The 6,171-nt window shown below is 43.6% G+C and overlaps 1 pseudogene; it reads right to left on the reverse strand.

Moving 5' to 3' along the window:
* The window catches only part of LOC111955678 (C-type lectin domain family 4 member M-like), a 30,274-nt pseudogene that overhangs the window by 21,718 nt on the left and 2,385 nt on the right, over positions 1-6,171 (reverse strand).

The following is a 6,171-nucleotide window of genomic DNA, read 5'->3' on the forward strand; positions in this document are numbered from 1 at the left end:
CACACCACACACACACACACAACAACAACAACACACACACACACAACACACACACACACACACACACACACACACACACCACACACACACACACACACACACACACACACTGCTGACCTGATTTGGCCAACACTAGCCAGAAGTTCATCTCTCTCCTTCACAAGGTCTTCTTTCTCCATCTTCAATTTGCTCAGGGCTTCAGTCAGGTGGTCACATTGGTGGTCTGCCTCTGCATCTGGATTTGACCACCAGAGTTCATTCTGAGGCAGAGGAGCCTGATGCCTCATTTGCGCAAGCTCTGATAAAGGTTCTATCTGAGAGGAAGACAAGAAGCAGGGACTTAGTCCAAAGCATCCAGGAAAACAACAAGTCTTTAAAGAATGGAGAAGGCAACAAAAGTTAAGATGAGTTGATAGGGCAGATGTGGGAGGTTCCTTTGATAAGGCTAGTTGAACTTGGCAGCCCATAAGTCATAGGAAGGTATCCCCATAGAACAAAACAAGCAATCGTCTATTCATTAATGAGCTGAGTATGAAATCGTCAACTTGCGGCCCTAAGATTTGTTCAGAATAAATTCTTGTTCAGGATAAAGATTTGTTCAGGATAAGATTTGTTCAGGAAAGATTTGTTCAGGATAAGATTCGTCAGGATAAGATTGTTCAGGATAAGATTTGTTCAGGATAAGATTTGTTCAGGATAAGATTTTCAGGATAAGATTTTCAGGATAAGATTTGTTCAGGATAAGATTTGTTCAGAGCAACGATGACTCAACACCACTATTTGACCTCCAGACGTTGTCAGTGTGCAGTAAGTTTCATATCAGTTTTTATGCAGGTTGCATTCTTTACGGATGAACACCATTGTACTGGAGAACATTTAAAATCTGATTTAAACGAACCTTAAACCACACCGCCAACCTCAGATCAGGTGATCGCGACCATGCCGGACGCGGTGCTGCGCAACTCCTCGACCGCATCAACGTTGGAGACTTTCACCAGCTGTAACACAACAGGCTACAGCCTCTACGACTGATTCAACACGCTCTGCCACCAACGAAGACTAACCCCTCTAGCGCCGACCGTTGAGATCTTGGATCCGGACAACGATTATGCATAGACTTCTCTCAAGACATAACTATTCTTAGCTGAAGCGCGTGTAAAATATTCACAATTTGTTGGCTGGGGAAGACAGTTTCACAAATGTAATTACCTGGCAGCCCCACACACTACATTCAGATTCCATGAGTCACCCCCCCCCCCCCCCCCCCTTCCCCACCCGTCGTCGCCGACCCGCCAACCCGCCCGCCCCGTGTCTTGGGACACTACGATTGGGACACTACGGTACATCAGGAAGTGGTTTATGGAGGCCACACTGAAGCAACGTTGTGTTGTGGTTGTGTGTTTGATTACTCACAGTGGGTGCTCACAGCGATGACGGACAGCAACAGGACAGCGCAGAGTGTGGCCAAGCAGCCCGTGGCTAGCCTGTAGGGCCCTTGGCCACTCTGTCTGGAGCCTGCTCTCAGTGAGGGAACAGACACTGTTATGGAGGACACAGAGAAGTACATGACACCAGTGTATTGAGCTATGTTTCAGTTGAAAATGTTGGTGCTAATTGCCCTGTATGCAGTTTTGGGGGGCTTTTGTGCACCGGAAACACTTGATGGCACAGTCAGATACTATACTACAGCCTACTGTCTGCAGGTTGGGGATGGACGACATGCTTACACCGAAATCTTCTCCGAATTTCAACTAATCCTACAGACAAATAACCATTTATGTGTTTAGATGTTTTTTGTTGTTGTAGACTTCATGAATCATTATACAAAGTATGGAAAATAAGTATAAAATCAAAAACGATTAAGTATAATTGAACGAGAGGTGCTATGACATGCCATGGCAAGTCTAAATACACTGAGTATACAAAACTGACTTATGATTCCTTATGATTCCTTATTGATATCACTTGTTAAATCCACTTCAAATCAGTGTAGATGAAATGGAGGAGACAAGTTAAAGAAGGATTTTTAAGCCTTGAGACAATTGAGACATGGATTGCGTATGTGTGCCATTGAGAGGGTGAATGGGCAAGACAAAATATTTAAGTGCCTTTGAATGGGGTATGGTAGTAGGTGCCAGGTGCCAGGTGCACTAAAACGACGTTGGGGGCAGTTTATGGTAGAGAAATAAACATAAAATAATCTGGCAACAGCTCTGGTGGACATTCCTGCAGTCAGCGTGCCAATTGCACGCACCCTCAAAACTTGAGACACTTATGGCATTGTGTTGTGTGACAAAACATTTTAAAGTGGCCTTTTATTGTCACCAGCACAAGGTGCACCTGTGTACAGGCTGCCCTAGACTTGGAATCATTGGCCACTTTAATAATGGAACACTAATCACTTTAATAATGTTTAAATAATGTTTACATACTGCTTTACTTATCTCAAATGAATATATGTATTCTATTCTACTGTATTTTAGTCAATGCCACTCTGACATTGCTCAATCTAATATTTATATAATTCTTATTTCCATAATTTTACTTGTAGATTTGTTTGTATTGTTGTTAATTGTTAGATACTACTGCACTGTTGGAGTTAGGAACACAAGCATTTCACTACACCCGCAATAACATCTGCTAAATATGTGCATGTGACCAATAAAATTTGATTTGGTATTTTATTAGGATCCCCATTAGCTGTTGCAAAAGCAGCAGCTACTCTTCCTGGGGTCCACACAAAACATGAAACATAATACAGAATGACATAATACAGAACAACATTAGACAAGAAGAGAACTACGTACATTTTTATAGAGGCACACGTAGCCGCGAGGTGTTGCGTTATCTGTTTTTTGAAACCAGGTTTGCTGTTTATTTGAGCAATATGAGATGGAAGGAAGTTCAATGCAATAAGGGTTCTATATAATACTGTACGTTTTCTTGAAATTGATTTTGGGACTATGAAAAGACCCCTGGTGGCATGTCTGGTGGAATAAGTTGACTATGCAAACAATTTGGGATTTTCAACACATTAATGTTTCTTATAAAAAGAAGAAGTGATGCAGTCAGTCTCTCCTCATCTCTTAGGCAAGAGAGACTGGCATGCATAGTATTTATATCAGCCCTCTGATTACAATTTAGAGCAAAACGTGCCGCTCTGTTCTGGGCCAGCTGCAGCTTAACTAGGTCTTTCCTTGCAGCACTGGACCACACGACTGGACAATAATCAAGATTAGACTAAACTAGAGCCTGCAGGACTTGCTTTTTGGAGTGTGGTGTCAAAAAAGCAGAGCATCTCTTTATTACAGCTAGACCTCTCCCCATCTTTACAACCATTGAATCTATATGTTTTGACAATGACAATTTACAATCTAAGGTAACGCCAAGTAATTTAGTCTCCTCAACTTGTTCAACAGCCACACCATTCATTACCGGATTCAGCTGAGGTCTAGCACGTAAGGAATGACTTGTACCAAATACACTGCTCTTAGTTTTAGAGATTAACTTATATGGTGATCGCATCTAAACTTTCATTGTATTACACGGAACCCAAACCGGCTGCGCGTGTGCGCCATCGTTCGCTATCGTGCATCAATTTATTTTGCCCCCCCCACACCAAACGCGATCACGACACGCAGGTTAAAATATCAAAACAAACTCTGAACCAATGACATTAATTTGGGGACAGGTCGAAAAGCATTAAACATGTATGGCAATTTAGCTAGCTAGCTTGCACTTGCTAGCTAACGTTAATTTGTCCTATTTAGCTAGCTTGCTGTTGCTAGCTAATTTGTCCTGGGATATAAACATTGAGTTGTTATTTTACCTGAAATGCACAAGGACCTCTACTCCGACAATTAATCCACACATAAAACGGCCAACCGAATAGTTTCTAGTCATCTCTCCTCCTTCCAGGCTTTTTCATCTTTGAACTTACATGGTGATCGCATCTAAACTTTCATAGTATTACCACGACAACCGGCAACAAAATTCGTCTTTCAATCACCCACGTGGGTATAACCAATGAGGAGATGGCACGTGGGTACCTGCTTCTATAAACCAATGAGGAGATGACTTTCAGCGCGATCTGTGTCAGAAATAGGAACGACTTCTATTTTAGCCCTTGGCGTCGCAGACGCTCGTTAGTGCGCGCGAGCAGTGTGGGTGCAATAATTGAATAACATGGATTTCTAAATGTATTTTGCGACGCTCGCGCACGCGACGTGTCCGGTCTGGTCAGCATGTAACGCTAACTATTAAAAATCCGCTATGTTGTTCTCAGTAACGGCCGGACGGCTGAGATGAAAGGCGGGGAATGTGTTGTGTACCTCCAATGAAGTTGATTTGCAAATTTTAATCGACATTGATGTCATGTTGGCTTAGATATGATGGTAGGGCGATTTTCATGTAACATTGAACTTCAACCAATGCATAGAGTATTGTGGGGGCGACTGCATTTTTTATGTGGTTTGCACAAAAAGATAAAAGGGAGCCTCCCGGGTGGCGCAGCGGTATAGGGCACTGCATCGCAGCGCTAGCTGTGCCACCAGAGACTCTGGGTTCGCGCCCAGGCTCTGTTGCAGCCGGCCGCGACCGGGAGGTCKGTGGGGCGACGCACAATTGGCCTAGCGTCGTCCGGGTTAGGGAGGGTTTGGCCGGTAGGGATATCCTTGTCTCATCGCGCACCAGCGACTCCTGTGGCGGGCCGGGCGCAGTGCGCACTAACCAAGGTAGCCAGGTGCACGGTGTTTCCTCCGACACATTGGTGCGGCTGGCTTCCGGGTTGGATGCGCGTTGTGTTAAGAAGCAGTGCGGCTTGGTTGGGTTGTGCTTCGGAGGACGCATGGCTTTCGACCTTTGTCTCTCCCGAGCCCGTGCGGGAGTTGTAGCGATGAGACAAGATAGTAATTACTAACAATTGGATACTACGAAATTGGGGAGAAAAGGGGGTAAAAGAAAAAAAAAAAGAAAAAAGGGTTAAAATTAGAATTTTGTAATCCTTGAAATATAGCCCTAATGATTGGAATACACAATTGTTATTGTGGGTGTTTGAGAAGGAAACCGGCTACTGGCTACTAATCATTAGGTACTGTATATACCCTATCAATTTAATGCCGTACTTGTAGAATTGTTGAAGAACTGTTGATTTGATGTTTGTTTGAGCCAACTGTTAAAAGAGGAACAAAAGTTATGTAAAGAAGAAAACTCGTGACTATTCTGCTCTTCTGTGTTGCTAGTTGGCGACCTCTTGCTCCCCGATGATTCACAAAATGCCTGTTGTTGAATCACATTTCCCATAATATTTGCAATGCAGGATTATGGTTGTTGATATTCTAGGTCAGGAAATTAAACAGGTCCACGCAAATGTGCAATCATTACACAAAGAACATTTATCTTGCTGTTAAATGTCATGAGCTTGTTTGGACGAGTCATTGCTACCGCACCCKGGGGTAGTAGGAGGATTCCGGGAAACCTACATGGGCTGAATGGGAAGGGGGTGTAGCTTGTTAACAGTTTGGAGAAAATTACCCATTTTATATGGGATTCCTGTAAATAATATTTCCTGTGGTGCACTGTATGTACTCAGTGTTATCACATCTGTTTCTCGGGGAACCCAGCTGTTGCACATTTTGTCATATTGCAGCAATGGCTTGGAGATTAGTTGATGAGATTAGTTGAATCAGGTATGCTAGTGCTGGAATGCAACTGCTGGTGTCACGCCCTGACCTTAGTTCCTTGTTTATGTCTCTATTTTGGTTTGGTCAGGGCGTGAGTTGGGGTGGGCATTCTATGTTTTGTTCTATCTTTTGTATTTCTATGTGTTTGGCCTGGTATGGTTCCCAATCAGAGGCAGCTGTCAATCGTTGTCTCTGATTGAGAACCATACTTAGGTAGCCTGTTCCCACCTGTGTTTGTGGGTAGTTGTTTTCTGTTGTGTGTCTGCACCAGCCAGAACTGTTTCGGTCGTTCTCTTTGTTATTTTTGTTATTTCGGTGTTCATTAAATAAATATGGACACGTACCACGCTGCACCTTGGTCCTCTCCTTCCTATTCCTCATCAGACGAGGACGACGATCGTTACAGAACTACCCACCACCAAAGGACCAAGCAGCGTGGTAGGAGGGAGCAGCAGTTGATGGACTCCTGGACATGGGAGGAAATCTTGGA

Source organism: Salvelinus sp. IW2-2015, linkage group LG31, assembly GCF_002910315.2.
Source record: "Salvelinus sp. IW2-2015 linkage group LG31, ASM291031v2, whole genome shotgun sequence".
In the NCBI taxonomy this organism is placed as follows: Eukaryota; Metazoa; Chordata; class Actinopteri; order Salmoniformes; family Salmonidae; genus Salvelinus; species Salvelinus sp. IW2-2015.